Source organism: Triturus cristatus, chromosome 1_1, assembly GCF_964204655.1.
Source record: "Triturus cristatus chromosome 1_1, aTriCri1.1, whole genome shotgun sequence".
Lineage (NCBI taxonomy): Eukaryota > Metazoa > Chordata > Amphibia > Caudata > Salamandridae > Triturus > Triturus cristatus.
In genome coordinates this window covers 1084895261-1084920134 of record NC_140579.1, presented here as the reverse complement: position 1 = coordinate 1084920134, position 24874 = coordinate 1084895261, and the positions used below count along the sequence as shown (strand labels likewise).

Sequence of the window (24874 nt, the reverse complement as noted above, 5' to 3'; positions counted from 1 at the left end):
GGGCGGGGAGATGAGCAAGTTGTCTGTCGACTACCAACACCTGCCCCGAGAACAAGCCGTCTGTCAACCCCCCCACCCGCTCTTACATGCACTGGGTGGGAAACTCAGGGTCCGCCCCGGGTGGCAATAGGTCTAGCTAAGCCCCTGGTTCTTGATTTTTATCTGTCACTGAGTAAAAATAAATTCTGTCATTTTGCGAACTCCTAAATTCAGCACAGAATGAACTTCCATCGTCCAAGCACAGGATATATACAACAATAACTGGATGGTAACACATGATTTTCTTATCTGTGCCTCATTCCTGTAAGTGAATGCCGCTGCCCGCGTCCCACGCAGGGGGACATCAGCAGGGCAGCCCTCTAGTGGCCGCCCGTCGGAGCCCCATCCCCCCCCCCCTCTGGTCCATCGCTCCCTGAGGCCGCGCCTGTGGGTAGGGGAGGCCCCAATGGGCAGTGCTGGGGGAGGCGGGCCACTGGGCGGAGCGGGGCCAGGCCCTATTTATGCCTCCCGCCCTTGCAATTTGCCCTCTGCTTCCTGTGTGCTCCTGGCCGCGCGAGATTCTTCGTGGTCGTCGGTCGTGGTCGTCTCCTTTGTGGCGTCGCGTTGATTGTGGTCGGCGGCGGGGCGCGGTGCGGAACGGGATCCCGAGGTGAGGTGTCTGGGGCCGGGGGAGCGTGTTGTCGCTGCCGGTGGTTGGCGCGGGGAGGCGTGTGTACTTTGCCGGCCTTTCCCCGCGCTAGGTGCCGGTGGTCGCGTGCGCTCCCGGGGCAGCGGTGTCTGGCGCCTCCCTCGGGGGTCTCCTGAGTGTTGGTAGGGACGAGAGTGAGAGTCGGTTGGGGACTGAGCTCAGGAAGAGCATATGCTGTGCATGTTTGGAGCCACAGGTGGGACACAAGTTAGGAAAGGGTCGAAGAATCAGATTGCAAGCGAGTGACGCGGACTCGGTCTAGCTGCTCCCCGTCCCGCCCCATGCCAAGTGACAAAAAATAATTTTGCATTCTGGACATCTGCGTTGTCTTTTGCTGTTATACGTTTGAGCTGCCAAGTTCCAGCATGCATGCGGCTGTTGCCATAAAAGCATGGACTGGAGGTTGATTATGTTATGCGTGGCCGCACTTTCCATGTTTAAATATGAATAGTGGTTTTCTTCGGTGTTCTTACCGTTGTATTCGTGTCCCTCAGAGCGTGTTTTCCTATAAAGTATATTTGGCATTTATTAAAAAATCCAAATCTCTGCCTTTTCTATGCAGACAGTCTTCTACTTGCGATTGTGTGGGAAAGATGGTCGTAATGCCGCTGCCCGCGTCCCTGAATCTGATGTGTCGCGGGTTGCGACGTAAGAGTAGTACGAATTTGCTACTGCACCTGCTTTTTCCCCTCGAGGTTCACTTTGTAATTTAATTAGGAGGTTGCCCCGGAGGTTACGGGTTTGGAGCGTAACTCCGCTCGGGTTTGGAGTGTTTGGGGAGATCAGTAGTGTGGGCAGCGGCGAGGCCCGTTTTCGCGGGCTGGACCTGGCGGAGGGCGAAGAAGGCGGACCGGGTGGCAGGGGAGCCTGGTGCGATCATAGTCGCTAGGAGTGGCTGCTGAGTGTGTGATCTTGGCTAATTTTTAGTGATGCTCTAAGATCGGAGTCACTGTGACATAGATGGTAGTGAGTGCTTACAGCGATCCGAGAGCTAGTGCGTGCCGCGTATCAATTACCGCACCGTGCCTAGATGACCGGCGGCTAAGGTGCGTGTGTATTCTCCCCCCCCCCTCAAAACCTTAAGCGGGCGGGACGAGGGGGCTGCCTCCGCACCGACTTATTTTGGGGCATGCCTCCCCGTCATCTCCTGTCACGAAGGGTTAGCATTCTGGTTGTTTATTACAACTACTTTCTGCGGTCCCATCCTTCCTCTGTGTCTCTGGGGCTCTCTCTTGCTTACTTTTATCCCAGTCCTTCTTCCTTGTGTATGGCAAGCTTCCTGCCTGCCCTTTGGTCCAGGGGTGGCGCGATGGGTACAGAGTACACCTGTAGTGTTGCTTAATAAGGGTACCAGCAAGTGTCGGAGCGCCTGTTAGGGAGAGGAGCTGAAGAGCACATTGCGAGATGCAGCGGCTCAGCGTAGTACTGGGGCACGTCCTTCCAGGGGTTCAGGGCTCACTTGGAACCCGAACGAACTCATTGCAGGCTGCGTCTTGCTCAACGATTCATCACAGGGACAGTCCCGATGACATTGTAGTGGTGCACGGGCTGCGCACTGCCATCTGCAAAGCCAAGCGAGGTGCCTTCAAGGTAAAGTGGCACCACTGCTTATTCAGTGCCTCTCGCGGTCGCTATTTACTCAGAGACTTTGTCATTCCATGCATAGTCCCACTCACTTAGGTACCTACTGCAGTCACTTTTGTTGCAGATTTATATAGCGCGAACTCGACCCGAAGCTATCGGAGCGCTTTAGATGAGCACCAATTACGTTACACGACACATTCTTTTTGGAGCATTGCTCAGCGCATGAAGCCTCAGGTTAGATCCCCATCTTCTCCGTTTCTTTCATCATGAGCGCAGCGGCTGGACGCGCATCGGAGCGTGTTTCGTTGCGGTGGGGAAGCAACCTCCTCTGTTGCACTTCAGGCCCTCGGCATTTGTCGGTGTTTTGTGTTTATATGCAGTTGTGCAGCCTCGCACACGTTACCGTGTCCTCTGTGAATCAGACGTTCATGGGCCGTTTGGAAGCTAAGCAGGGTCGGGACGGGTTAGCACTTGGATGGGAGGCCAGAATGTGATCTACAGGATGCTGGTGCCTTTGCTATGAGTTTAGGCCCCTCTTATGCGGGCAAATTAAGGTCTTATAGCAGACAACGCTGGATCTTGGGGTCCCCCCTAAAAATAAATTGGGAAGTCTGAGAGTCTAGCGCATTTGTTAAGTAAATAAAAATATGACAGATACGGAAATTGATCGTGGGTTTTAATGGAATTTTAGGGGCGTGCTGAATTACATTAAGCATAACCAGCATAGCGCAGGATACAAACCAAATCATTTTGCAATTAATAATAATTTTCTAGGGATACCTAATGAAACTTGTTTGTCGGGCGGAAAATAACAGAGTTCAAACTTTACCTACTTAAACTTATGCTTTCCATGCACAACTAGCTAGGATATTTGGGGTCCGTAACAAGAAATTACTCACACATATTTCCAGGAAGAGCACCCCCCTGTGCCAGCCGGTTAGTTGATAGCCCTAGCCTGGACTGACACAGCTAGATCCCTACAGCAGCCGCCTGTGTCTCCAAAAATATCGAGGAGAAAAAAAAACAAAAAAAAAATGTTTTACACCATAGGTGTTTGGCAGCAGTATTGTATTTTCGGTGACTTACTGTGCTGGCAGAAATGTGAGGGGCTAGCGAGCTTGGTCCTTACTAGATCAAAGTTGGAGACAGGTGTGTCAGGGAGGGCCTTGACACACTAAGTTAAGCGTGAGCGGGTGGTTCTTGGTGCGTGGCACCGCCTCTTATAGTTCAGCTCCGGCGCTTCGGACAGACTTCCAGTTAGCACTGTCGGTCTAATTTTAGAGAGTACCACTACAGCATGCAGTGAGTAATTCAACCTCATTAGGTTGCCACTGCCTGCTGCCCAGGCCGTTCTATTAGCGGTGGGAGTATGGAATAGTCTTTACTGTCACACTTGGTCTGGTGTCAGGGTTAGGAGCTGTGATGTTCTGGGAGTGGCAGTGCAGCGGGAGCCGTGTGTGGGGCTAACTGAAGTGGCCGCCTGTCGCCAGTTTGGGCACTTAGTTACGCGAGTGTAAGGGTCAGTAGTTATTGTGAGCAGGTTTGGCAGCACGGCAGGAGTATGTATGGCGCATTCTAAGGGGCCGCCTAGGGTCAGTCCTGACAGAGTTATACGAGATAAGCACTTATGTGCTGAATTGTGAGGTCTTTGGACACAGCTGGGCCGGTGTTAGGGCAAGGGGATTGGGGCGGTCACAGTCCTTCTTGCCCGGGTTTCGAAGTATGGGCGCAGTCACATGGGCAGAGCTCCTGGTTGATGCTGATCTTGAACTTATTGCCGGTTGGGAAGGCACGACGTAGTGGGAGACATACAATATTCGTACATCCTCCAGTTACCTTCAGTAGATCTGCTGCCCATTTCTCGCGCGCTCCTTACCTCACCCAGCCACTCATTTCGCATGCTTTCATTACCTCCCCCAGGGCCGGACCACCAGATGAGCGGTACCCTTCCTTCAGGTTGGGGCCCCCCCTTTGTAAGTTAGGGTTGCATTGGAATGTTTTTCGGTCTGCTGCGATGCCTTTATACTTGTGTGTTTTGCCACATTCTGGCTGTCAGCTAGGTGTGTCGACAGTGGCTCGCGTTTGGGTGCGCATTGAAACAATGCGGTGATAAAGTGTAGTTGGGTAGACAGTTGTAAGGGGGATGTAACTTAAAAGTGACTGATTAGGATTCACACAGCCCCTTCTTTCCAGAACCATTACATGTACAACGGAGCTACAGGTTGCCTAGGCAATGAGGCACCTACCTGCTGACAAGTTTGGCTTGTAGGTATAGTGTCCTTTTATAGTACGTAGCTTGAGGCAGTGACAGAGGCCGCATTATGCCACACAGACGCATTTTGTTGTTAAGAGTAGGATGATAAGGTAAAGCACAACAGGTTACGATGATTTGGAATCACATCGTTATTGGTGTTGAGAGTGAGGATTCGGCGGTGCTGGTAGTTCGCCATAACAGGAAGGGAAGGGCTGGGGGGGCCTTCCTTCCGAGGGGGCCGCTGTTTATCTTGGGCAATTCCTCCATCCACGCCTTTTATTAGGGGCTCCCCCGGGTGTTGTGCAGAATTGCCTGTTTGCAGGTGTGGGAAGGCCAGCCCAGCTTTCGTATTCGCAGGCAGTTTAATCTGAGGTAGAATAGCTCTCGGGGCCATGCAACTGAGCTATAATTGGAATTATTTCACTATATGCAATTAGCAGCACTGATTAACCAATAGAGGGGCTTGTTGCATGTTGTGCCCAGTGTGTAGTAAATATAGGGATGCGATGACGTGCTTAGTATGGTACGTAACTGGAGCTCATTACTGCTACTACCGTCATTATTATTGAACACAACAAGTACTCGTGGTACTGCTATGTGCACCCACACAATAGGTACTCTAGAACGCATGTCGTCCATTACACACACCTCCAGACAGGACTGCCCCTCCTCCTCCCCTCCAATTCTTGGAGCAATAGGGGCCCGAATACTTGTGGGGTGGCAGGCCTGGACAGAGGTTGGTGGCAAGCTCCCACATCATACGGTAGGAGGATTTCGGAGAGTCTTGGGGCGGGTCACCGGCCTCTTCCTCTCGCTGTTTGTTCTTTTAGGCGTGGTCGGGCCAAGTGACGGTAGAGAGCAATCATCGCATGGTATATCTGGGCATGAAGGAACGCCAGACAAGATTGTAGCGTAGGTAGATAGTGGTACTTATCGGGGACTGGAGGTTGGTCGCAACGGCATGCAGCCATGCAAGGGGACCATGTAACTAGGTCACGTACATCAGGCAGTGACAGGTGAACTAGGACCATATGTACTAGTATATACAGGAGTGGTTCCCACCACGGTTGGTCAGATGGAAGCTGTCATCTTTATTCTCACTGGATACCCTTACTCCAACACTCCTTTGTAAGCTGAGGATGCCTGTTGACGCTGTTAGACCTGCTATTAGTTATTACACCCACCTGCGTGCCTTGGCATGGTTTGTCTCGCATCTGGGCCAGTTTGGGGTTACTGGCGAATTGTTTGCTCTAGGGCTGAAGCGGGCGCTACTAGAACAGGGCAAGATTGATTAGGCCAGGCAGCTTGAGAAAGGTCTTTTCGGCACTGGCTGAATGGTGCAGGTTGCGAAGCAGTGCCATTGCAGAACATAGATTTGTCAACATTCTGCTAGGAAATGATTAGCAGAGGAAGGTATTGAACCATGGTGAGCAATTGGTTGTGGGTTCGTGCTCAACAGGAGCAAGGGAATTGCTTTCTGTTCCATCAGGCTACGGGTACAGTCTATAGCACCAGAAACTTTATAGCTGCTATTTTCACCTGGGGCTGGCAATGTCCGCTAACTTTGCAGCCAGACACTGAATAGGCAAAGACACACCCTGGTATCTGTCGGTGATAAAACGCAAGGTTGGGTCTACACTCGAACAGGCACTCTATGGCAGCTGGGGCGGGAGTGTGCCAGTGCCCGGAGGGTGCGGGTTGCCTGGTTAGGGCTGCCTGTTGGGAGGGAGCTCTAATACGGATAGCCGCAAGAGCGCGTTTGCAGGCAGAGAAGGCTAAATTGATACTTTTATGGCAGGGTGCCAGTTACTCCAGTTATGCGCGTGTTCCTTGGCAGTGTCGGGAACATCCAGAATGCAATGCTGGTGGTCAGCCTGCGGTCCTGCTTTTCAGAGGTGTCTTAAGCTCAGGCATGGGTTAGAGGCCGGGGTCTGCCCTGGGGATTCGTGTTAACAGGCAGGTGAAGCAGCAGAACTTAGAGGGGCTTGGGTCGGACCCCTGGTTTCAGGGGCAGAGCCTGGTCAGCTCACTTAGTAGCCTGTCATTTAGTTCGACAATACAGGTACATTTATAGGGAGTAACGGTAAGGGGTGACTTCTCCCGCCCTCTAGCACTGCCTGGCAACTTGCAGGCTGTGGAAGTGGCCTTCCCACGGGGGCGATTGGGTCCATATGTTTGGGGCAAACTCCTAGGAGGCATATTTGGGCTGCAAAGTAGCAGGAGTGCCACTGGCATTCCCAGTATTAACATAGTGAGGCATTTATGCGTTGTTCCCCCTGGGTCACGCTGTCCTGTCTGCTCGCTGGTATGCGGCCAGAACTTTGGGAGGGCTAGGCGTCACATAGGGTGCTGACTGTTGGACGGTGATGGCATACTCCGACTAGGGCTAGACTCAGATAGCTGAGGTTAGAGGAAGTGAGCGGGTTTGTCAACTCTTACCTCCACCCGCAGGCACTTCCTGGAGGAGTGGCTTGTCATAGGTATTGTTCTTCAGCCATGCAAGGTAACATTGTACCAACGCCTATTTTTAGGTTTTGGGCACTTCAGTCAAAATCTACATAGAATGGGGGCACTTGCCTGAGGGGGCATGCCGGCATGGGCTACGACTGGTTTGGCTGGACCTGGGGAAGCCCGGTTATCAGTTGCAAATTATTGCTGTTATTTACGGGTTACAGAACAGGATCCATAATTTGGCCCACTAAAGCCAGCTCGCAGGGGCAGGGCACCTATAACAGCGAAGGGAGGAAGGGGGGGCTCTGGCAGCGACGGGAGCCTCCCCAGAGCTGTGGCGGAGTTACAGGGCGATCTGGAGGCAGAAGGGTACAGTAAGGGTACCTCTGCGACAGGCGGTACAGTAAGGGTACCCCTGTCCGGCACAGTAAGGGTGCCCGAGCCAAGGTCCGGGAGCCGAAGGAGGTTCTGCGAAGACCGCGACGGCGCCCCGTTAGTCCTTCGGGCGGTTGGGGGGCCTAACCAACCGGGGGTGTGCCATAACATGCTCTGCCCCTGTTAAAAGGGGCGGGAGTATTAGACAGATCACGTGATCCTAAGGAGGATCCGAAAATAATGTGCCGCACTGCCGGGCATCTACCCACCGTGCGTGCCGGCTCGCAAGGCGGGCGGAGCAGCGAGGGGCTGCTTGCCCTGGATCGCCCGTAAGATAACCCACTCTATCGTCATACTTATGTTGTATGAAATAAACCTGCAGCAGTTCTTCACCCATAACTAATGTGTCAGTATAATCTTTGGGTGATGTCTGTGCATACGTGTTGAGTGGAGCGGATGACGGTGTGGTCACTATGCCGCTGCCCGCGTCCCACGCAGGGGGACATCAGCAGGGCAGCCCTCTAGTGGCCGCCCGTCGGAGCCTCCCCCCCCCCCCCCCCTGGTCCATTGCTCCCTGAGGCCGCACCTGTGGGGAGGGGAGGCCCCAATGGGCAGTGCTGGGGGAGGCGGGCCACTGGGCTGAGCGGGGCCAGGCCCTATTTATGCCTCCCGCCCTTGCAATTCGCCCTCTGCTTCCTGTGTGCTCCTGGCCGCGCGAGATCCCACCCTCTCCGCTTACCCTGCGCGGCGTAGGAAGCGCGCAGCTGGAATGTTATAATGTTTTTTCTTGCGTTGCAGGCGGAGTTATAGGGCGATCTGGAGGCAGAAGGGTACAGTAAGGGTACCTCTGCGACAGGCGGTACAGTAAGGGTACCCCTGTCTGGCACAGTAAGGGTGCCCGAGCCAAGGTCCGGGAGCCGAAGGAGGTTCTGCGAAGACCGCGACGGCGCCCCGTTAGTCCTTCGGGCGGTTGGGGGGCCTAACCAACCAGGGGTGTGCCATAACACGCTCCGCCCCTGTTAAAAGGGGCGGGAGTATTAGACAGATCACGTGATCCTAAGGAGGATCCGAAAATAATGTGCCGCACTGCCGGGTATCGACCCACCGTGCGTGACGGCTCGCAAGGCGGGCGGAGCAGCGAGGGGCTGCTTGCCCTGGATCGCCCGTAAGATAACCCACTCTATCGTCATACTTATGTTGTATGAAATAAACCTGCAGCAGTTCTTCACCCATAACTAATGTGTCAGTGTAATCTTTGGGTGATGTCTGTGCATACGTGTTGAGTGGAGCAGATGGCGGTGTGGTCACTAAGCTTAGGTATGGTATCCCACCTACCTGCATGTTCAGAAACAGCTGAGCTGGGATTTGCAAGCGATTATTAAACATGTCCGATTGTCTTTGGCTGAACAAAGGGGGCTGAATGGAAACCTGAACAAAGGGGGCTGAATGGAAACCTCCTCTTTCAGTCAAGGACAGAGAAAGAGTGTAATCAGTTGTGCCGACAATGACAAGACCCAGAGAGACATAACCACTTTCACAGCTCAAAGATAATCAGATCTATCACACAACTGGATATTATTAGATCACAGATCCACTGATGTCCGGCGTCCTGTCATTTTATTTGCTTTACCTCTGAGCTCATCATACATAGATTGGTAAATGTAAGAGATGTATGAGCAAAGGACGTTGTGAACCCCATGCATTAGCAGCTACAGCTGGGTGTGGTCCTAAATGGCCACTCCTAAATGGCCACTCCTATCTGGAATAAGGAAGACAAAAGCTCATAATTAATAATGATAGAAGATGGGTTGAAAACGGAAATAATGATAGATGGTTAAAAGGAGTAAAGTTGGATGAAGGGATGGGTGAAAGGGTGAATGGATGAAAGGATTCATAGATGGGTGAAAGGGTGGATGAGTTTAAGGATGTGTGGGTGCGTTAATGGCTATTAGAAAATCCGGATGGATGAAAGGATGCATGAGTGGGGGAAAGGATGTGTGGGTGGATAAATGGGTTAAAGGATGAATAAGTAGGTGAATGGATGGAAGGGTGGATATATGAAAGAACGGATGGCTGAAAAGAATGTTGAAAGGGAGAATGGGTGAAAGGATGGATAGATGGATCGGTGAAAGACTGAATGATGGATGAAAAATGAAGGGATGACAGAATGTGTTTGTGCTTCTGGATTTGTCTCAAGCATTTGATACTGTGTCACAACCTAAGCTGCTTCAAAGGTTGCATGAGACGGGAATCCATGGCACTGCATTACAATAGTTCGGTGATTTTTTGAGAGATGGTTTGAGGATTATTTATCAACCTCCAAGAAAGGCAACATGGCAAAAAGGGCTACAGAGAAAAAACAGAAGTCGGAATATTTAATTTCTCGTTCCGGAAGCAAGTGTTAAATGCCTTTTAAAATGTGCAAAAAGTAATAATAATTCTTCAGACATATATTTAGCAAATGATGAAAAATACAACTCCATTTTAAAACATTAGTCATTTTCTGTCCTTTAGTAGACAGCAACAAGAGAAGAGGAAGTTTCTGTAACATGGAGCTGCTGATGCCACTGTTACCGGCATGTTGAGACAGGGACAGGCACCTCTGTCCCTGTTACTCCCCATTTTTTACATTTTGAGAGTCTTGGACGGATTTCAATAATTAAAACCATGAGGTACACAGCTTATCACAAGCACTGGTGCTTAACACAAGTAACTACCGAGAGGGCTGCGTCAGCCGTAGTCTGAGCAGGATCATCTGCAGCATCATGAATAAAAAGAGCTGGAAACTTTCTAACATCGGTAGTTTGCATACAAGACCTGTTGGAGTCTTTCCAAAACACTGCACCACTGACCAAATCTTCTCCTTGCAGACACTGATCAACAAGCAAGTAAGGAACACCAAGCAAACTAGAAAGTATGCAGAATTTTAAACAAGCATTTGCAAAGCAACCGGTCTCGCCTTTGGGACCTTATATGTATTTACCCATGAAGCACATTATTTTGGGTACAGCAACATACTGTTCTAATGAACACGAAGCAGGGAAAGGGTGCAGTACTACAGGCTGTCACTAGGTGTCCCTTGTTACCTCTATTGGCCACATAAGGTACCGCACCCTTTTTTACAGGCGTAATTAACAAAATTACTCAACGCAGGGATCTCTGAGGTGGCAGGCAAGCAGTGTTGTGGGAGGGTGGGGGGGAAACAGCACAGCGAGATTAAATGTGGACACTGCAGTGCAAATTAAGCGTAAATTAAACAAATTAGCAAAATTAGCAGTGGCCTCGGAATTTTTTGGGGGGAACTGCAAGCAGTGTTGTGGGGTGGAAGGGGGCACGGGGCGTTTAAGTGACAGCCAGGGCCCTGCGAGCAGTGTTGTGGGAGGGGTGATGGGGAGACACGGGGAGATTAAGGGACGACAAGCGGACAGAACTTTCATGCACAAGTAAATAGAACACTCAACGAGCAGATGCAGGCCAACCAAACAAAAAAGAGTGCTCTCAAAGTATAACTAACATTAAGAGTAATAACACATGTAATGGGGGCAGTCTTCATAGGAGGATACAAAATCCCAAAAGGAGGGACTGCTAAATTTATTCACCAATGAAAAATCAGCATTTCTAAGGGACAGTAAGAGGAACCAATGAAAAAGAGGGGAGTATTTTGAAAACTATATCCTAGATATAGCATGTCTAGAAGACCTAAAATGTCTGCCATTACTTATGGCATTCTGGGTGGAAGTGCAGTATTCTGTACTAGTCTCTACATAAAATCAATGAATGTTTCCAGCTGCTGCAAGTTAAGGGTCAGGAACATGCAAACAGCACTCTTTTGGTATGTTGCGGCAGGATTGCAACCTGAGACTACTGCTGTTTAACAAATAAATTAATGACTTTGCATTGCTAAAACAGGTGCATAAAGAGCAATCAACATGGTGAAATATGGTAATAAGGGGGCTGGCATTGAGGAAACAGATGGGAACTGGGTATCAGCAACAATAAACCGCTAATTACCAGTCCAGAAGCTGTACTATGTTTGAAATTGGACCCACACTTGGGGCTTTTCCATGCTCAGGCTTCCAAAAAGGTATAGAGGCAGAATGTCCTTACAGAACACGTAGCCCTACTGGCACAAAGATATGCACGCCTGGAAGTGGAGATTGGGAAGGCCATTTGCAAATGAGGTTAAGCCACCTTAGGCCTGATGTACAGAAGTAGTTTCCACATCTGGTGCATGCAAGGCAGTTAAAGAGGCATCAAAGAGTACTGATTACACTTGGAAAACAGCTGTTGTTGGGCTCCTTTCGCAATGAAATAAAAGAACACAGAAAACAATATAGGAAAGCAATTAGAAAAATGTAATAAAAAGAAAAGGTTTTGATTGAAGTAATAGGAGCATTTACAAAATAATAGAACTATGCAATTTGGGGGCGTTGTGGGTAAATCCACAGACAACAGAAAAAGGCTAGTTTTCCTTTCAATGGCAGATAATGGACTGATTACCTAAATATGAACCTTTACAGGCTTTAGAACATCTTTTCAACTTAACTGCCTTTAGGTTGCAACATACCCTAGATAAATATCCTAAGCATTCCTAAGTATTGTGAAAATATCTACTTCAAAACAATTTAACCCCTTCGATGCTCATGACGGAACGGTTCCGTCATGAGCATCGGTTGGGCTGTGCTCATGACGGAACCGTTCCGTCATGAGGACAGCCCCCGGGGGAAGCGCTGGCGCTCCCCCCCTTTTGCCTCGATCTTGCCCCCCTTTACGGGGGTGGCAGCGGAAGAGCTTCAGCTGCCACCCCCGACCCCCCCCGAGCCCCCCCACGCTTTCTGATGACGTCAGCGCGCACAGCGCGCGCCGGCGTCATCAGGAAGCGTTGGACGCGCTGGAATCCATTTCTTCCAGCGCGTCCGAGGGGAGCAGAGGTAGGTGTTTGGCGTCTGGTGGGGGCCGCGGCGGTGAAATCTCTAGTATTGAGGCATCGGGGGAGAGGAAAGAGTATTTCCTCTCCCCCGATCTCTCAATACAGGGCATTCCTGCTCCACGATCGCGCACAGCGTCGCGATCGTGGAGTAGGGATGCCCCACTAGACACCAGGGATTTTGTATTTGGAGTTTGGGAAGCGACCCCTTAGGCAAGGGTCGCTTCCTTGGGCACGATTCTTTGGCAAAGTCTTTTCTGCCCCCCCTGGGGGCAGATCGGCCCGCTTTATGCGCGTTTCTGCCCCCAGGGGGGGCAGAAAAGCCCACTAGTCACCAGGGATGCTGTTTTTACTATGTAGGAAGCGACCCCTTGGGCAAGGGTCGCTTCCTTGGGGGCAAATTTTGTGGAAGTCTTTTCTGCCCCCCCTGGGGGCAGATCGGCCCGCTTTATGCGCGTTTCTGCCCCCAGGGGGGGGCAGAAAAGCCCACTAGACACCAGGGATATTGTTTATGCTATGTAGGAAGCGACCCCTTAGGCAAGGGTCGCTTCCTTGGGGGGCCAAATAATTTGAAGACTTTTCTGCCCCCCCTGGGGGCAGATCGGTCTTCTTTCTGCCCGTTTCTCCCCCTAGGGGGGGCAGAAAAGCCCACTAGACACCAGGGATGTCTATTTCGTTATGTAGGAAGCGACCCCTTGGGCAAGGGTCGCTTCCTAGGGTGGTAAAGTGATTAGGAGACTTTTCTGCCCCCCCTGGGGGCAGATCGGTCGTCTTTCTGCCCGTTTCTGCCCCCAGGGGGGGCAGAAAAGCCCACTAGACACCAGGGATGTCTTTTTCTTTATGTAGGAAGCGACCCCTTGGGCAAGGGTCGCTTCCTTTGCGGCCTAATTTTTTAGAATACTTTTCTGCCCCCCCTGGGGGCAGATTGGTCGTCTTTCTGTCCGTTTCTGCTCTTTGGGGGGGGGCAGAAAAGCCCACTAGACACCAGGGATATAAATATTATTGTAGGAAGCGACCCCTTGGGCAAGGGTCGCTTCCTTGGGCCCCTAAAAGTTTTGAAGAATTTTCTGCCCCCTCTGTGGGCAGATCGGTTTTATTTTTTTGCCGTTTCTGCTCCCATTGGAGGCAGAAAAGCCCACTAGACACCAGGGAATTAGTTTAATTAGAAATAGAAGTGACCCCTCGCTTCCAGGGTGCAATTTGTTATATGTATTTGGCTCACCTGCCCCGGGACTGAATAGCCTTTTTTTTCCTGCTGTTTTCTGCCTGACCTGGCACACAAACCGATTGACCATTTGGGTAGTGACATGGCATGTTATAATGTTTATTGTTATATGTTTTGTGATTTCCAATTGTAATGTTTTTTTTGTTTACTGTTTTGTTCTAGGTGAAGGCTTTTCTTCTGTTCACGGTGACATTTTGGTTCTGGTGGTTTTGCTGTTTGTGTAGTTTGGTAAGAGACTGTTTTTTTGTACAATGCAAATGTGTTTGATTTCTCTGCCTGTTTTTTTTTGCAAATGGTGTAATAATAGCAGTATGTTTGGTTTTTGAGTTTCAAAAACTTTTTGCATTGGTGCATGATGTGTATTTTGTTGTCTTGTGAGTAATTTTTTTTTTTTTCTTCTTTCTAGTTTGATATCGTTGGTCTTTGCTGTGTCACTGCAGAGTTTGTTTCTGGTGAGTGTAGCTGTCTCTTTTGATTTTGGATTGTATAGTTTTTGAGTACATTGATCTTATTGATATAAGGTACACATTTCTTTACTTACTTGGTTTGCACATTGTTGGTTGTTGTTGACTTGTTTGTGCAGTCTTCCATCTTAGTAGGTATAATGGCTAGCCGCAGGATGACTGCTCAGCAGGTTGTTGGTTTGCTGTTTGAGTCTTCCTCTGATATTGGGTCAGAGACTGACTCTGCTTCTGAGGGAGAGGGGGCAGGGGACGATTCTGGCAGTGAGTTTTCTCTCCGTATGGGGTCATCGGATGATGAAGATACTCTTAGCGCGGATGAAGTGCCTGTGTTAGAGGAGGAGACTGATGTGCCGATAGTGCGGCAAGAGGCATCTGGGCTGCAGCCTGCGGCTGCAAGGCTTCCCGTTGGTGTAGTGCGGCAAGAGACATCTGGGCTGCAGGCTGGGACTGCAAGGCTTCCCGTTGGTGTAGTGCGGCAAGAGGCATCTGGGCTGCAGGCTGGGGCTGCAAGCCTTTCCGTTGGTGTAGTGCGGCAAGAGACATCTGGGCTGCAGGCTGGGGCTGCAAGTCTTCCCGTTGAAAGTGATGACCTCTGGGTTGCCCCTGGCATGGTGCAGCCGGAATTTCCTGAGTTTACTGGTGTTCCAGGGTCTAGAGTGAATACCGAGAACTTTTTGCCTGTAAATTTTTTTCAGTTGTTTATGGACGATGTGTTTTTGGCAGAGATTGTTGAGCAGACTAATTTGTATGCCGAACAGTTTTTGAGGGACAACAGTGCCAGTCTTAAGCCACACTCTAGAGCTACCCGGTGGACTCCCACAAATGTTGAAGAGATGAAGAAGTTCTTGGGTTTAACTTTTTTGATGGGCTTGCTAAGGAAGCCATCATTGGCTTCATATTGGTCTAGCAGTCCCTTGATGGCAACGTCTATTTTTCCGGCAGTCATGAGTCGTGACAGGTATTTGCTTCTGCTTCGGATGATGCACTTTGTAGATAATGGTTTAGCGTTGCCACGAGATCACCCTGATTGTGACCGTCTTTTTAAGATTAGGCCTGTCCTTGATCACTTTGTTGATCGATTTTCTGAGATTTATGCCCCTGGTAGAGAAATTGCAGTGGATGAGTCTTTGGTGTTGTTCAAGGGCCGCTTGGTTTTTAGGCAATACATTCCTAGTAAGAGGGCACGCTATGGAATAAAGCTGTATATGCTGTGTGACAGTAGGACTGGATATGTCTCTAATTTCAGGGTGTACACCGGTAAGGAATCTAGGTTTAACCTCCCTGCTTGTCCGTCCACTTTTGGAGTGACTGAGAAAATTGTTTGGGAACTTGGAAGAGGATTTTTTAACAAAGGCCACCATTTATATGTAGATAACTTCTACACTGGTGTACGGTTGTTCAGGGAATTGGCCAAAGTTGACACTTTTGCTTGTGGCACAGTCCGCTGTAACCGTAAAGGTTTTCCGAAAGAACTTGTTTGTCAAAAGCTTGTGCGGGGACAGTGCAGTGCGTTGCGTTGCCAGGAGCTTCTTGCTGTGAAGTTTACAGACAGGAGAGATGTCTACATGCTGACTTCCATCCATGATGAAAGCACTGCACCTGTGACTGTTTGGGGTCAGGTCGCTGAAGCGCGCAAACCTGTATGTGTTTTAGACTATAATAGGTACATGGGTGGTGTTGACAGAGTAGATCAGAGGTTGGAACCTTACACTGCTCTTCGTAAGGCTTACATTTGGTACAAGAAGTTGGCTATCCATCTTTTCCACTTGGCAATGTTTAATGCTTTTGTTGTGTTCCAGGATTCTTGCCCTGAGTCAAAGATGACTTTTGTTAAGTTTCAGGAGTCTGTAATAGGCAGCCTTGTTGTAGTGGAACAGGCAAGTGTTCCTAGAGTTGGACTGGTGGAGGATGTTGCTAGATTGAAAGAACGCCACTTTCCAGATCACATTCCTCCCACACCCGCAAAAGATTTTCCCAGTAGGAGATGTAGAGTCTGTTGGCGAAGAGGTTTGCGGAAGGAGTGTCGTATGTACTGCCCCGATTGTCCCTCTCATCCTGCACTGTGTCTCTCTGCTTGTTTTAGAGCGTACCACACGCGAAAAAATTTTTGGGAGGATTCTTGAGTGGTAAAGTGAACTGGCTGGTCTGTATTCTTTGGATAATTTGATTCTGTTTCAATGTTGGTGTTAGTGCAATGTATTTAGTTGCTGATTTTCTGTTAGAAGATTTGTATCTATTTGCAATTTGTTTGTGTTTTTATTTTTTTCTAAAAAAATCCAAAATGTGATGGCGGTGTGTGTAGGCTTGCGCTTGGCTGTTGGTGTGTGTGGACTGGCACTTGGTTGGTGGTGTGCGTGGAATGGTGCTTGGCTGACGGTGTGCGTGGACTGGCGGTGTGCATGGACTGGCGGTGTGCGTGGACTGGTGCGTGGCTGGTGGTGTGCGTGGAATGGTGCTTGGCTGGCGGTGTGCGTGGCTGGTGGTGTGCGTGGAATGGTGCTTGGCTGGCGGTGTGCGTGGAATGGTGCTTGGCTGGTGGTGTGCGTGGAATGGTGCTTGGCTGGCGCTGTGCGTGGACTGGTACTTGGCTGGCAGTGTGTGTGGACTGGTGGTGTGTGCGGACTGGTGTTTGGCTGGTGGTGTCCGTGGACTGGAGCTTGGCTGGTGGTGTCCGTGGACTGGAGCTTGTCTGGTGGTGTGTGTGGACTGGAGCTTGGCTGGCGGTGTGCGTGGAATGGTGCTTGTCTGGTGGTGTCCGTGGACTGGAGCTTGGCTGGCGGTGTAGGTGGATTGGCGATTGGCTGCCGGTGTGCCTGGACTGGCGATTGGATGGCGGTGTGCCTGGACTGGCGCTTGGCTAGCGGTGTGCGTGGACTGGCGTTTGGCTAGCGGTGTGTGTCGACCGGTGCTTGGCTGGCTGTGTGTGAGTAGTGACTTTCTGCTGGTCACTACACACACTGCTAGCTGAGTGCCACTCCACGCAATCCTTCTGCCTGTGTAGTTGCTGTGTCTGGATTGTGGGCGTGTGAAAGTGATGGGCCCTTGAATGGCGCTGTGTGCCGGTGTGAGTTTTGTTATGTGATGGGCCCGCGGCTGGCGGTGTGAATGGTTTTGTATGTCTCACACGTATGAAAGGTGTATGAATGGCCTGTAAAGAGGTTGGTGCCTTGTCGTGGCTTTACAGCTCACGAGCTGTGAGTCAATGGTTCAGTTTCTTGCCCTTTCAATTATTACCAGTGCATTTCATTTTTTGTGAAATCACTTGGTAATACAATTTTATCTACTGAACCATCACTCACCCTCGTGCCAAATCCAACCAGTATGTGCGTGTGCTTGCGGGTTAGATGACTGTGCAGTAATATTTGTTTTTTTGAAGCAGGGTGTACCTTGTCCCTTTTTGGTGATTTTTGTACTGTGTTGCTTTTGTACCTGGTGGTGCGAATGGTCTTGTTTGTATCACGTATGAAAGGTGTGTGAATGGCCTGTAAAGCGGTTGGTGCCTTGACGTGGCTTTACAGCTCACGAGCTGCAAGTCATTGGTTTGGTTTTTTGTGAATTTAATTATTGACAGTGCATTTCATATTTGTGAAATCTCTTGTTAATAAAATTTAATACACTGAACCATGACTTGCCCTCGTGCCAAATCCAACCAGTATGTGTGTGTGTTTGAGGAATAGATGGTTGTGCAGGAATCTTTGTTTTTTGTTTCTCTGCCAAGGTACACTTTCCATGTAAGAATAACCCACCAACTGTAGATATTGTCGAAAACCTTTGGGAGTTCATGGTGATGTCTCTCTAGTGATTTGAAAAATATTTTTTATCCCCATTGTCCTGTAAACCTCAAATTGTCTGCCACATTTTCTTTGCAGTATTATTCCTAAATTCTCACGCTGTAGTAACAATAGGTAATCTGGTTATGCAAGGGGGGTTACTTTTGTTTTTTGCCCAGGGCTCGGCGGCCATCTATGGAAACCTTTCCAACCCACGCATTTCTGAAAAGTAGACACCCGGCGGCTTCCAGGGAGGTATGGCTTGCGTGGATCCCCCAACGTTTCCTTACCCAGAATCCCCTGCAAACCTCAATTTTTGCCCAAAAAATCACTTTTTTCACACATTTTGGGGTGGGAAAGTAGTGGCATCACCGGGCTCACACAAATTTACCACCACCCAGCGTTCCCCCAGGTCTCCCGGTAAAAATGGTGCCTCACTTGTGTGGGAGGCCCAAGTACCCGCGGCAGGCAAGGGCCCCAAAGGTAGTGAGGCCACCTCAAGATGGCCTATCGCCAAACCACCTGGTTTTGCAAGGGGGGTCACTTTGGTTTTTGGCCCGGTGCGCGGCGGCCATCTAGGGAAACCTACCAAACCCAGGCATTTTTGAAAACTAGACACCCGGCGGCTTCCAGGGAGGTATGGCTTGCGTGGATCCCCCAACGTTTCCTTACCCTGAATCCCCTGCAAACCTCAATTTTTGCCCAAAAAATCACTTTTTTCACACATTTTGGGGTGGGAAAGTAGTGGCATCACCGGGCTCACACAAATTTTCCACCACCCAGCGTTCCCCCAGGTCTCCCGGTAAAAATGGTGCCTCACTTGTGTGGGAGGCCCAAGTACCCGCGGCAGGCAAGGGCCCCAAAGGTAGTGAGGCCACCTCAAGATGGCCTATCGCCAAACCACCTGGTTTTGCAAGGGGGGTCACTTTGGTTTTTGGCCCGGTGCGCGGCGGCCATCTAGGGAAACCTACCAAACCCAGGCATTTTTGAAAACTAGACACCCGGCGGCTTCCAGGGAGGTATGGCTTGCGTGGATCCCCCAACGTTTCCTTACCCAGAATCCCCTGCAAACCTCAATTTTTGCTCAAAAAATCACTTTTTTCACACATTTTGGGGTGGGAAAGTAGTGGCATCACCGGGCTCACACAAATTTACCACCACCCAGCGTTCCCCCAGGTCTCCCGGTAAAAATGGTGCCTCACTTGTGTGGGAGGCCCAAGTACCCGCGGCAGGCAAGGGCCCCAAAGGTAGTGAGGCCACCTCAAGATGGCCTATCGCCAAACCACCTGGTTTTGCAAGGGGGGTCACTTTGGTTTTTGGCCCGGTGCGCGGCGGCCATCTAGGGAAACCTACCAAACCCAGGCATTTTTGAAAACTAGACACCCGGCGGCTTCCAGGGAGGTATGGCTTGCGTGGATCCCCCAACGTTTCCTTACCCAGAATCCCCTGCAAACCTCAATTTTTGCCCAAAAAATCACTTTTTTCACACATTTTGGGGTGGGAAAGTAGTGGCATCACCGGGCTCACACAAATTTACCACCACCCAGCGTTCCCCCAGGTCTCCCGGTAAAAATGGTGCCTCACTTGTGTGGGAGGCCCAAGTACCCGCGGCAGGCAAGGGCCCCAAAGGTAGTGAGGCCACCTCAAGATGGCCTATCGCCAAACCACCTGGTTTTGCAAGGGGGGTCACTTTGGTTTTTGGCCCGGTGCGCGGCGGCCATCTAGGGAAACCTACCAAACCCAGGCATTTTTGAAAACTAGACACCCGGCGGCTTCCAGGGAGGTATGGCTTGCGTGGATCCCCCAACGTTTCCTTACCCAGAATCCCCTGCAAACCTCAATTTTTGCCCAAAAAATCACTTTTTTCACACATTTTGGGGTGGGAAAGTAGTGGCATCACCGGGCTCACACAAATTTACCACCACCCAGCGTTCCCCCAGGTCTCCCGGTAAAAATGGTGCCTCACTTGTGTGGGAGGCCCAAGTACCCGCGGCAGGCAAGGGCCCCAAAGGTAGTGAGGCCACCTCAAGATGGCCTATCGCCAAACCACCTGGTTTTGCAAGGGGGGTCACTTTGGTTTTTGGCCCGGTGCGCGGTGGCCATCTAGGGAAACCTACCAAACCCAGGCATTTTTGAAAACTAGACACCCGGCGGCTTCCAGGGAGGTATGGCTTGCGTGGATCCCCCAACGTTTCCTTACCCAGAATCCCCTGCAAACCTCAATTTTTGCCCAAAAAATCACTTTTTTCACACATTTTGGGGTGGGAAAGTAGTGGCATCACCGGGCTCACACAAATTTACCACCACCCAGCGTTCCCCCAGGTCTCCCGGTAAAAATGGTGCCTCACTTGTGTGGGAGGCCCAAGTACCCGCGGCAGGCAAGGGCCCCAAAGGTAGTGAGGCCACCTCAAGATGGCCTATCGCCAAACCACCTGGTTTTGCAAGGGGGGTCACTTTGGTTTTTGGCCCGGTGCGCGGCGGCCATCTAGGGAAACCTACCAAACCCAGGCATTTTTGAAAACTAGACACCCGGCGGCTTCCAGGGAGGTATGGCTTGCGTGGATCCCCCAACGTTTCCTTACCCAGAATCCCCTGCAAACCTCACTTTTTGCTCAAAAAATCACTTTTTTCACACATTTTGGGGTGGGAAAGTAGTGGCATCACCGGGCTCACACAAATTTACCACCACCCAGCGTTCCCCCAGGTCTCCCGGTAAAAATGGTGCCTCACTTGTGTGGGAGGCCCAAGTACCCGCGGCAGGCAAGGGCCCCAAACGTAGTGAGGCAACATCAACATTGCCTATCCCAAATGTCGCCTCACTACCTTTGGGGCCCTTGCCTGCCGCGGGTACTTGGGCCTCCCACACAAGTGAGGCACCATTTTTACCGGGAGACCTGGGGGAACGCTGGGTGGTGGTAAATTTGTGTGAGCCCGGTGATGCCACTACTTTCCCACCCCAAAATGTGTGAAAAAAGTGATTTTTTGAGCAAAAATTGAGGTTTGCAGGGGATTCTGGGTAAGGAAACGTTGGGGGATCCACGCAAGCCATACCTCCCTGGAAGCCGCCGGGTGTCTAGTTTTCAAAAATGCCTGGGTTTGGTAGGTTTCCCTAGATGGCCGCCGCGCACCGGGCCAAAAACCAAAGTGACCCCCCTTGCAAAACCAGGTGGTTTGGCGATAGGCCATCTTGAGGTGGCCTCACTACCTTTGGGGCCCTTGCCTGCCGCGGGTACTTGGGCCTCCCACACAAGTGAGGCACCATTTTTACCGGGAGACCTGGGGGAACGCTGGGTGGTGGTAAATTTGTGTGAGCCCGGTGATGCCACTACTTTCCCACCCCAAAATGTGTGAAAAAAGTGATTTTTTGGGCAAAAATTGAGGTTTGCAGGGGATTCTGGGTAAGGAAACGTTGGGGGATCCACGCAAGCCATACCTCCCTGGAAGCCGCCGGGTGTCTAGTTTTCAAAAATGCCTGGGTTTGGTAGGTTTCCCTAGATGGCCGCCGCGCACCGGGCCAAAAACCAAAGTGACCCCCCTTGCAAAACCAGGTGGTTTGGCGATAGGCCATCTTGAGGTGGCCTCACTACCTTTGGGGCCCTTGCCTGCCGCGGGTACTTGGGCCTCCCACACAAGTGAGGCACCATTTTTACCGGGAGACCTGGGGGAACGCTGGGTGGTGGTAAATTTGTGTGAGCCCGGTGATGCCACTACTTTCCCACCCCAAAATGTGTGAAAAAAGTGATTTTTTGGGCAAAAATTGAGGTTTGCAGGGGATTCTGGGTAAGGAAACGTTGGGGGATCCACGCAAGCCATACCTCCCTGGAAACCGCCGGGTGTCTAGTTTTCAGAAATGTATAGGTTTGCTAGGTTTCCCTAGGTGCCGGCAGGGCTAGGGTACAAAATCTACAGCTAGTCACTTTGCCAAAAAAAGGGTCATTTTTCACTCCAAAACGACGTTGCGTTTTGCGCCGTTTCCTGTCGCGGGCACTAGGCCGACCCGCACAAGTGAGGTACCATTTTTCTCGTAGGACTTTGGGGAACGCGGGGTGGGTGGAAATTTGTGGATCCACGCAGATTACAGAACTTTCCATCACAGAAATGTGGGGAAAATGTGTTTTTTTTTTTGTCAATTTTTTACGTTTGCAAGGGATTCTGGGTAACAGACCATGGTGGGAGGCAGTCAAGTCACCCCATCCTGGATTCCCCTGGGTGTCTAGTTTTCAGAAATGTATAGGTTTGCTAGGTTTCCCTAGGTGCCGGCAGGGCTAGGGTACAAAATCTACAGCTAGTCACTTTGCCAAAAAAAGGGTCATTTTTCACTCCAAAACCACGTTGCGTTTTGCGCCGTTTCCTGTCGCGGGCACTAGGCCGACCCGCACAAGTGAGGTACCATTTTTCTCGTAGGACTTTGGGGAACGCGGGGTGGGTGGAAATTTGTGGATCCACGCAGATTCCAGAACTTTCCATCACAGAAATGTGGGGAAAATGTGTTTTTTTTTTCAATTTTTTACGTTTGCAAGGGATTCTGGGTAACAGACCATGGTGGGAGGCAGTCAAGTCACCCCATCCTGGATTCCCCTGGGTGTCTAGTTTTCAAAAATGTATAGGTTTGCTAGGTTTCCCTAGGTGCTGGCAGGGCTAGGGTACAAAATCTACAGCTAGTCACTTTGCCAAAAAAAGGGTCATTTTTCACTCCAAAACCACGTTGCGTTTTGCGCCGTTTCCTGTCGCGGGCACTAGGCCGACCCGCACAAGTGAGGTACCATTTTTCTCGTAGGACTTTGGGGAACGCGGGGTGGGTGGAAATTTGTGGATCCACGCAGATTCCAGAACTTTCCATCACAGAAATGTGGGGGAAATGTGGTTTTTTTTTCAATTTTTTACGTTTGCAAGGGATTCTGGGTAACAGACTATGGTGGGAGGCATTCAAGTCACCCCATCCTGGATTCCCCTGGGTGTCTAGTTTTCAAAAATGTATAGGTTTGCTAGGTTTCCCTAGGTGCCGGCAGGGCTAGGGTACAAAATCTACAGCTAGTCACTTTGCCAAAAAAAGGGTCATTTTTCACTCCAAAACCACGTTGCGTTTTGCGCCGTTTCCTGTCGCGGGCACTAGGCCGACCCGCACAAGTGAGGTACCATTTTTCTTGTAGGACTTTGGGGAACGCGGGGTGGGTGGAAATTTGTGGATCCACGCAGATTCCAGAACTTTCCATCACAGAAATGTGGGGAAAATGTGTTTTTTTTGTCAATTTTTTACGTTTGCAAGGGATTCTGGGTAACAGACCATGGTGGGAGGCAGTCAAGTCACCCCATCCTGGATTCCCCTGGGTGTCTAGTTTTCAGAAATGTATAGGTTTGCTAGGTTTCCCTAGGTGCCGGCAGGGCTAGGGTACAAAATCTACAGCTAGTCACTTTGCCAAAAAAAGGGTCATTTTTCACTCCAAAACCACGTTGCGTTTTGCGCCGTTTCCTGTTGCGGGCACTAGGCCGACCCGCACAAGTGAGGTACCATTTTTCTCGTAGGACTTTGGGGAACGCGGGGTGGGTGGAAATTTGTGGATCCACGCAGATTCCAGAACTTTCCATCACAGAAATGTGGGGAAAATGTGGGTTTTTTTTCAATTTTTTACTTTTGCAAGGGATTCTGGGTAACAGACCATGGTGGGAGGCAGTCAAGTCACCCCATCCTGGATTCCCCTGGGTGTCTAGTTTTCAAAAATGTATAGGTTTGCTAGGTTTCCCTAGGTGCCGGCAGGGCTAGGGTACAAAATCTACAGCTAGTCACTTTGCCAAAAAAAGGGTCATTTTTCACTCCAAAACCACGCTGCGTTTTGCGCCGTTTCCTGTCGTGGGCACTAGGCCGACCCGCACAAGTGAGGTACCATTTTTCTCGTAGGACTTTGGGGAACGCGGGGTGGGTGGAAATTTGTGGATCCACGCAGATTCCAGAACTTTCCATCACAGAAATGTGGGGAAAATGTGTTTTTTTTTGTCAATTTTTTACGTTTGCAAGGGATTCTGGGTAACAGACCATGGTGGGAGGCAGTCAAGTCACCCCATCCTGGATTCCCCTGGGTGTCTAGTTTTCAGAAATGTATAGGTTTGCTAGGTTTCCCTAGGTGCCGGCAGGGCTAGGGTACAAAATCTACAGCTAGTCACTTTGCCAAAAAAAGGGTCATTTTTCACTCCAAAACCACGTTGCGTTTTGCGCCGTTTCCTGTCGCGGGCACTAGGCCGACCCGCACAAGTGAGGTACCATTTTTCTCGTATGACTTTGGGGAACGCGGGGTGGGTGGAAATTTGTGGATCCACGCAGATTCCAGAACTTTCCATCACAGAAATGTGGGGAAAATGTGGTTTTTTTTTCAATTTTTTACGTTTGCAAGGGATTCTGGGTAACAGACCATGGTGGGAGGCAGTCAAGTCACCCCATCCTGGATTCCCCTGGGTGTCTAGTTTTCAGAAATGTATAGGTTTGCTAGGTTTCCCTAGGTGCCGGCAGGGCTAGGGTACAAAATCTACAGCTAGTCACTTTGCCAAAAAAAGGGTCATTTTTCACTCCAAAACCACGTTGCGTTTTGCGCCGTTTCCTGTCGCGGGCACTAGGCCAACCCGCACAAGTGAGGTACCATTTTTCTCGTAGGACTTTGGGGAACGCGGGGTGGGTGGAAATTTGTGGATCCACGCAGATTCCAGAACTTTCCATCACAGAAATGTGGGGAAAATGTGTTTTTTTTGTCAATTTTTTACGTTTGCAAGGGATTCTGGGTAACAGACCATGGTGGGAGGCAGTCAAGTCACCCCATCCTGGATTCCCCTGGGTGTCTAGTTTTCAGAAATGTATAGGTTTGCTAGGTTTCCCTAGGTGCCGGCAGGGCTAGGGTACAAAATCTACAGCTAGTCACTTTGCCAAAAAAAGGGTCATTTTTCACTCCAAAACCACGTTGCGTTTTGCGCCGTTTCCTGTCGCGGGCACTAGGCCGACCCGCACAAGTGAGGTACCATTTTTCTCGTAGGACTTTGGGGAACGCGGGGTGGGTGGAAATTTGTGGATCCACGCAGATTCCAGAACTTTCCATCACAGAAATGTGGGGAAAATGTGGTTTTTTTTTCAATTTTTTACGTTTGCAAGGGAT

General features: G+C 50.3%; 1 protein-coding gene across 1 annotated transcript in view; it reads right to left on the bottom strand.

The window, feature by feature from the left end:
- LOC146871592 (metabotropic glutamate receptor 4-like) overlaps nt 1–24874 on the bottom strand; it is a 2887050-nt gene that overhangs the window by 742001 nt on the left and 2120175 nt on the right. The window lies entirely within an intron of this gene.